Here is an 8,802-nt window from a genome sequence, read left to right as displayed (position 1 = left end):
CTGGGCGAGCGCTGGCGCTTTGGCATGGGGGGCCAGATCAACATATTGAATGAATTCTGTAATGGCCATATATGAAGCGTGTCTTGAGTGTACAGGGTTTGATGAGGTCAGATCAACATAGGGAAAGTCAGAACAGGAAGGGTGGGTGGGGTGGGATCAACATGTGGATCCAAATATGGAGATCAAAGGATTTGAGGTTTAACTTTGAGGTCAGATGTAGAGTTGCTGGGAGGTGAACTATAGTGGAGTAGAAGTAAGTAGTAAAATTGTACTTTTAATCTACATAAATGTACTTAGTTACTTTCAACTACTGTATAGGTACTCCCAATGAGCAGGTACTGTAAGTTCCCTTGCATGGTTGCCTCCACTGTCGGTGTGTGTGTGTGTGTGTGTGTGTGTGTGTGTGTGTGTGTGTGTGTGTGTGTGTGATGATGGCCGCTTATAAATAGGCTGTTTGCAAGGCTAGAAGTTCTGGATTCTTGCTTCACAATTAACATAAGAATCTTCTGTTTCAAATTGTTGACCTTGTTTTGTGGTTTAACTTTTTTAGCGCTGTAGCCTGTGTCACTGTTGTACTCTGAGGCTACGATGAAACAATTACTCAACTTTTAGGCCTAAGGCCGATTCTAAAAACGCCTCTAAATCCTGACCTAAGGTTTCTGAAAAACTTCAAATATTTATATAGCAGCATCAAATAAATTACATTTTAGAATACTGTACATACTGTACAGAACCCAAATATGGGTGCCCGGCCTGAGGGGGTAAGATACCAATATGGGTTCCCGCCCAGAATGGGTTAAATTAGCCTACTAATTTGCATCTTGCCAGTTGCACCACTGCATAGGTGACTGAAGAAACATGATGCATTATGTCATAAATATGGACTCAAGGGAGGCAGACTCTTCCACAATCATGACCATCTAATTGTTTAACATCTGAGTACATACCTGTACTGGTCATTGGAATAGTTAAATCTGAGTTTTATTCATTTATTTACATTTGTGTTTGTGTTGTGTGTGGGGGTCAATGGACCCTTTCCGGCAGTATGTTGTCCATCTGTGGTCTCTAGAACGCTCCACACGTCCCAAACTCTTCTACCTTCTGGCTCCAAAACTATGGAATGCACTTCCCATTACAATCAGAACTGCAGACTCACTCCCAATCTTTCACCGTAGTTTGAAAACCCACATCTTCAGACTCCATCTTAGCCTGTAGCACTATATGCAAACGCTCAACTTATGCAACATAGCATTTTATGTAGACATAGAACTCTATAGTGTATTTGCATAGTTTCATTATTCATGTATTTGATGTATTACCATGTTTTTGTTATTGCTTCATGTAAATCGCACTGGATTAAGACTGTTAAATGCCTAAATTGTAATAAAAATAAAAGTAACTGACATTTTTAAATGTAGGCCTACTTAGTTACGTTTAACCACTTGTATAGAGGCACACAGGCGGCGGCAACTTCTCTTTCATGATTCATTTTCTATATGGAAGCAGGCAGCGATCTCACACAAAGATTAATGGCGGAGTGGTGCAGGCAAACGTCCAAAAAAGTTGAGATCGCCTAAACTTTATTTTTTCTGGCTGGAGGCTAATCGGATCGCTGAATGTGACAGGGTGGCTACTGCGTAGCAACTGTTTCGTCAGTGACATGCGGCACCAATCGAGATTGACAGTGAGGAGACGAAGCTCAGCACTGCTATTCACAGACGGTGTGTCTGCAGTTAACCTTACAGGAGTTGTCCATGCTGGTCTTAAATATACCCACACAATTTGTCTAATTAATACTACATTCAGGGTAGCCATCTGTCAAAAACGTTTTCTATGACAAGCTGTTCATATTATTAAAACCCACCAGGAACACTAACATATCTTAATTGGTACAGAGAGAAAATAAAATAATCTTAATAAAGCTTAGAGAAGTCATCGGAGGTCAATTGTGCTTCTAGGGGGATTAAGCATTTAAACACTGCATGCATTTTAAAGACACACCTCCCCACCAGCAGCAAACAGTTGGTGGCGAAGATGATTTGTGTCGCTTACGTGTCACTTTAGACACTTATCCCTGAACCACTGTGCCACGACTCCCACGAGGCGCTGTGCTTTGATTTCCTTTTTTTATTGCAACGTGATGCACTGTGAGCTTGTGTATATAGCGACTTTCTGGCAAAGACATTTGGGGCCACCCCTTAACCCTAATTTGCCATTTACCATTAAAAAAAACCCCTTTTAAAATAAGTTCAAATAGCCGATTACAAGCTCACAATGTCTCGATGTAGATCGGCTAGTTGAACTATTTAAAAAAAAAATCAAAATAGTAAAAAATGGCAAATAGGTTTAGGGATAAGGGTGCATGGCGCATGATGGAGCCCTTGGGTGTAAAGGGGAAAATGAGTGAGCCCATAGTGCATTGCGTTTGTGTGTGCAAAAGTTCCTCTTTCTCTTGCTGTGTTGCCAGTTTTGCAAGAGAAACAAGTGGCCAGGTCTATGAAAACAAGCACATATGAAAATAGCTGTTCTACAAGCTCACAGCGACACATTTTATGAGGTTGTACATCCGTTATTTAAAAACTATTATTAATATTTTGAATATTTTTTAAAACATTTTAATTTAAAAAGGCACAAAATATGTTCAGATGGATGTCTGTGGACAATTACATAATAATCTGGGGTTCCTTGATGTGAAGAAATGTGGAAGCACGCCCAAATAAGAAACTACTATACACTTTAGAATCAAGCCCAAAATAACAACCAGCAACTATACCAATAATTTATTTAAGTGTCTTTACAGAAAAAACAAGTCAAAGGTTGCTTATCATAAGCAGACATGGCAACACGGCCTGAAGGAAGCAAAGCACACACACAAGGAGCCCCAGTACCTTGGCGGGGAAAAACGTGGATAGCCTAAGCCCTACTATATGTAACCAACAATACTGTGGTGCTTAGGCAACGCATTTAGTGAAATGATTGGGATTTTCATGGCAGGGCTACCCTGTTGTTCAGGCCGTGCATGACTACAGATTCTCTAAACAGGATGAGGCCTAGCAAGGCTGGCAAGCCTTCTTCTTCTTTTTTTTGACCTGTCTACGTCTCCAATAAAAGCCTTGCTTCGATGCAGAGTGAAGGGGAGGTTTTTTTCTTTCTTTCGAAGAGCACTGTGGTAACCTAAATAATTACACGCCCTGTTCTCCCAGAGTGATTAATTATATCTGCGGAAAGGGATTTCTTATTTTAGAGCCCTCCGCAGACAGCGCTGCGTGGTAGGAGAGAAAGTGTCGGAGAAAGAAGGGTGGGTGGGTGGGTGGCTAGATGGTTGGGGGTGGGGGCTGTTCGATACAAGCAGACCCTTATCAAACCTGCGGTGACAGATTTAGGCTGTATGCAGACTTTCAGAGTAGTATCTCTCAGTCATTGGGCAGGGGATGCGATGGATTTACACTGAATCACCGATTCACAGTGGGCATAATTAACTGCATTTGAGGATCTTGACAGGATATTGGGGTGGTGGTGATGGTATGCATTCCGGATTTTGAAAGGATTAGTGGCTCTCATGCCCGTTGCTTTACACAATTTCTTCTTATCTGTCTGAACCAGAGTGGCCCTCACTTAAGGCTTGTTTGGGCAGGGTGGTATTCCCCCCATGGTCCCACCCGCCTCCAGTCTCTTTTTTTGAGGGACGCTAGCCCCTCCTATATACAGCTTTTCGTCACATCACGTCTCACATTTGCCATTGACAATGAAATGAGAATCTTCATCATATGTTCCTGAAATATGATGTAAATGTGTGACAACACAAACATTAAATGCCATTGACAATGAAAGGAATATTTACGTCATTGTAGACGAGCAAATTGGCTAACCGATCACATTAATTCAGTTGTCCTCTTACATGATCATGCATGCCTGTGAATATCATGAGTTGCACCACTCAGTTCACACGGGTATGATTTTTTTAGATCGCCTAGCTAGCTCATAATAACTCATCCTGGCCTTTTCACTCATATGGATATGAATAATCAACTGACTGAGGGAAAACACTAATGTTACTGCTGCCAAATTAGTTACATTTTACCACAATTCTTATAGTAGACGATTTTAAGATGACCCCTTGTAATTCTCCATATAGAGAAAAAGTTTTGCGGACCCCAATTGGAACCAGGGGATGAGCCGTGAGTGAGTGAAGGACTTCGGCGCTCTATTGTGACCAGTTTCTAAATTATCCACCTGCCCCCATATTCTACACACACCGCATTGCTGCTCAATAGTTTTACACATAAAGGCCTATTTTCTTAATATGCAATATTCGTAATTAATTTGTTATCTTATTATGACATCCACTATTATCTTCATCAGTCACACCAGTTCCACTTGTATCTGTATGGCCGTAAGCAGACCTGAACTTCCATGCGTGGCCAAAGGAAGCCGGGGTCGGGTTCTCTTCCGGGTTTTTAGACAGCTGGTGGATGGAAATGAAGCTCCACCCACGCGGCAGATTGCCGAATCTGGCCGACGCGGCAATCTGCCGCGTGCAGGTGGAGCTTCATTTCCATCCACCAGCTGTCTAAAAACCCGGAAGAGACCCCGGCAGACAGCTTCCTTTGGCCGCACATGCAAGTTCAGGTGTGCCCAGGCTGTATGAGGGACTTTTGATTCTTGTGGCAGGGGACAGTGTAGCAGCCCCTTTGTCGACGACGAAGAAGAAGAAGAAGAAAAAGAAGAAGATCAAGCATCAAGCTGCAAATTCGAGGTCAGGCAGATATGATTGCCATGGAATGCCTATAGCTGCTAAACGTGGAACACGTACTGCATGTGTCAATGTGCTGCTGGTCTCTTGCTTAACCCATTCTGACCTGAGATCAGATTCATACGAGGTTTCCACTGGACACACACTGGGTCTGATTAACCCATTCTGACCTGAGATCAGATTCTAAAGAATCTCAGTCGTTCTTCGATTTTTCAAAAATAGCAGACCTACAAGCTCGTATCGCGCCACTCGGTGGCGCGATATGAGCTTGTAGATCTGCTATTTTTAAATAGCTAAAGCATAACATGATGCTGAACACCATAATGGGTTCCCGGTCTGAATGGGTTCATCTCACCTTCCGTTGTAGAATACTATGTAACACATGGGTCGCCTCTGTTGCTATTGTTGAACTTTGTTTTGGTTGTTGTTACTGGACATTTTAGAGTTTGATTAATCCAAGCCAGCCCAGAACAACACAATTGATTTAATTGATCATTTTAAAATAATAATCATTTTCTCTGAAAATGCAAGCGGCCCACCGATCTGACCACTTGACACGGCTGCAGCATGGGTGGGCTCATGGCTGGAAACGCTTTCTAAATCAAGTGGGCCTTGATCCAGAAAAGGTTGGGAACCACTGGTCTAAATCACAATGTTTTTATGTTCTATCTAGATACAAAGGATTTGGTGGTAATGCTATTTTGCGCATTAAACAGGCTGCACAGGGACATATTTGGCCCTGGGAGATGACTTGTATAGGCACATCAGCCTTACAGGCAGAAAGATGATTTGCAGCTGGATTGGCTCAGCCAATCAAATACCATATGCAACTATTGCACCAACACCCAATTAAATGCCATGCTCCTTTTCATCTCACCAGCTAAAATAATTTGTGTCCTTACCTCCGTGTTGTCAACTGCTGATATCCGACAGAGCAATCAATTTGATTTAATTGAATTAGCCTATGGTACTTGGTATGGTAAAAAGATAATGCATCTTTTTATTTTTTCCTCATTAACTGGCTACCTGCAATACATACGCATACGATAATGGATCTTTAATGTATCTTTCCTCTCTTGTTGGCTGGCTGCTTATAAAGCATGTTTTTTAACTACCGTATCCTAAAAGGCCAGCTAACCATAACTGGCTGAGCTACATAAATAAATAAACACATGTATGATGATTGATTGATTGATCACTTACAAGTTACAACCTGTCCTTGTTTTGAACATGTCATTATAGCGTCACATTTTGCATGTGAGCTTGCAGATCTGCTATTCTCACTCATCGTAGTCTGACAAAGTATACCGTGCACAAGTGGTTAACTGATTTTTATACAGACTATAATAACACATAAATGCACAGTACTGATGCTGTCATTAGATTATCTTCAAAGCGGACAATTCATAATTCAGTTCAAGAACATGATTTTGGGAGTTGATATCCCATTTTTGCCATGGCTTCACTGTGAATTGCAATGAGGACGTTTCACAAGTTTTAGAATGCCAATTTAGCTGCAATTACAGATGTGCCGTTTGAGAACTTCAAACGTCCTGCCATTGGCAACTAATTCAGTGTATTGTCAGAACATTGTCGGTGAGAAACGGGGGCATTTGACAAGGTGTTACATGTTAATTAATTCCATTCAGATTCCCTGAACTAGAAGCTTTGATCAAAGCTTCAGACTAGAAGCCTGCAGCCAGTCTCGCTCTAGCGGCAAAAAAAAAAAAAAAAAGATGTTACCATAGGGTAACCATTGTTTGATGACGTTGCGTAGACTGGTCCTAATGGTCAAAAGACGTGGCTGAAATGTGCCTAAATACTTTTATATTAACTGTACAATACATGAAGACATTGAGGGTGGGATAATAAGCCTAGACCCAAAGCCAGAGTACTTGAATAGTCTGGGGCAAGTTGGGAGGCAAGTGGAGTGCTGGTGAGCTTGATCCTATAGCTAACAGATACCATTTCGACCCTATTTCCTTCCCTAGTTCCTAGTTCCTCTGCTGAAAGTGTTGAGGAGTGACACTTCTTTTCAGTAGCAAAGCAGCAGAATTAGCAAGCCAAATCAGTGATTAAACCTGGTGAAAACATGCATTATTCAGAAACCCTTCAGGAAAAGATCAGGAAAGCGTGAAGAGTTGGAATGGCACATCTTTCCATGTTTTCTATATTTCTCTTGTGCTGTGCGTTTCACACGTGCGTGCATGCGGTGCCGCAGGCCTTGCACAGGTCCCGTGCTCGTTTAACCCATTCAGGCCTGACGTCGAAATAAAAAAAACCTCCTGAAAGATATACCTATTCAAAGATTTGTGCCGCATTTTTACGATTTTTCAAAAATAGCAGACCTACAAGTTCTACAAGCTATGAGCTTGTAGATCTGCTATTTTTCAATAGCTAACGTATAACAAAATGGGTTACAATTTACAATTTACAATTTAGGCATTTAGCAGACGCTCTTAATCCAGAGCGACTTACATTAAGCAAGGTTAAAGTGTAATGTCACTTATTTTGCTTTCACACTGAAAAACTAAATTATGAACCGAGAGAAAATTGAACATATTGCCTGTAAATGAGCTTATAATGGCAATATATACACAAGTTAGAATAAAAAAGAAATCTTGATAAAAAACAAAAACAGGTATGTTTAAAGAACATTGGTAGTAAAAGTATATCCATAAAAAAGAGGGATGTCATTAAGGGAGTAAGGGAGGTGGTCAAATGGAGTTGTTTTGTAAAAACTGTTAAATGCCCGGATGCAAACTGTAACCCAGATGAAACCATAGAGAACCTGCTAGTGGACTGTCAGAGGTCTAGAGATGTATGGGGGGAAATGCCACAGATCGGTTTTTACCATTAACATTAACGTTATACTTATAATGCAGTATTGTATGGAGTCTTTGATGAAAAACATGTCTGCTATGGAACAAGACTTTTATTGGGCTGTGGTTTGCACTGTGGTCAATAAGAACTGGAACACCAGGAGTGATCAGGAGGGCCATCTCTGGAGAGGTGGTCTTCATACAAATAGTAACTGAACTAAAAAGACAGAGAACCCTGGACTCAAGACAGAAAAACTGATACCAATACTCTGTGTGTGTATTGCAATTCCTTACTACTGTACTGCCAAACTCAATGTAATATGAGTTCCATGAATAATTTAAATAAAGCATATTTAAAAAGGAAAGCAGGACATGGGTTTAAAATGTATTTTGAAACTTAATTGTATTAAATATTGTAGGATGGCATTTTGTATTGCCGCTATGTTTTGTATGTTATTTTTTATTCCTCAGGTACCCACACTTTCTCTCCATAATAAGGACACACGCTCTTACACCAAATGGTAGGGCTGTAACGATTACAAATATAATTTATGATTAATTGTCACACATAATTGGGTGCTTGGACATGTATGAACTCACGCATCACTAACATGTCCTACACATACAAGACAAAGGAAGTGTCCCTCTCTCACAGAGAGAGAGAGAGAGAGAGAGAGAGAGAAGGATGAGGCTACATGCTTGGCAGGACTTAAGAAAAGGCCTACATTGACAGAGGTGTTGACACAAGCCAGCGTCATATGAACCAACCAGAGAGAGAGCGAGATTAAGAAAAGAAAGAAAGAAATCAATAATTATGGCCACGGCGGGCTATGAGGAATTGACCAGTACATAGAGATAAGTTTTGCAGTAAAGCAAGTCATTAAACAATAGCCGTCACAACACACAATCTTCAACACACCCACAACACAGCAGCCGCACACTTAGTAACACTAACTAACTATCTACTAACTGTAGTGTAGATGAACATCAGTCTTCATTTTGAAATGATGTGAAAGCCCAAAACCTCTAGCTTGAACTTAAAAGGCTAATTGAAGTGGCCAAGATCCACATGATAATACTATTCTCTGTTACAACAACTCAGTTTGTTCAGTGGCAAACACAACACAACACAGACTGCAGCCTCCACCCAATCCCAGAGCAGACACAACACAGACTGCAGCATCCACCCAATCCCAGAGCAGACACAACACAGACTGCAGCATCCAC

The sequence above is a fragment of the Protomyctophum bolini genome (assembly GCF_963924005.1).
Source record: "Protomyctophum bolini genome assembly, chromosome: 24".
Taxonomy (NCBI): Eukaryota; Metazoa; Chordata; class Actinopteri; order Myctophiformes; family Myctophidae; genus Protomyctophum; species Protomyctophum bolini.
Note: the sequence above shows the minus strand (reverse complement) of the source record.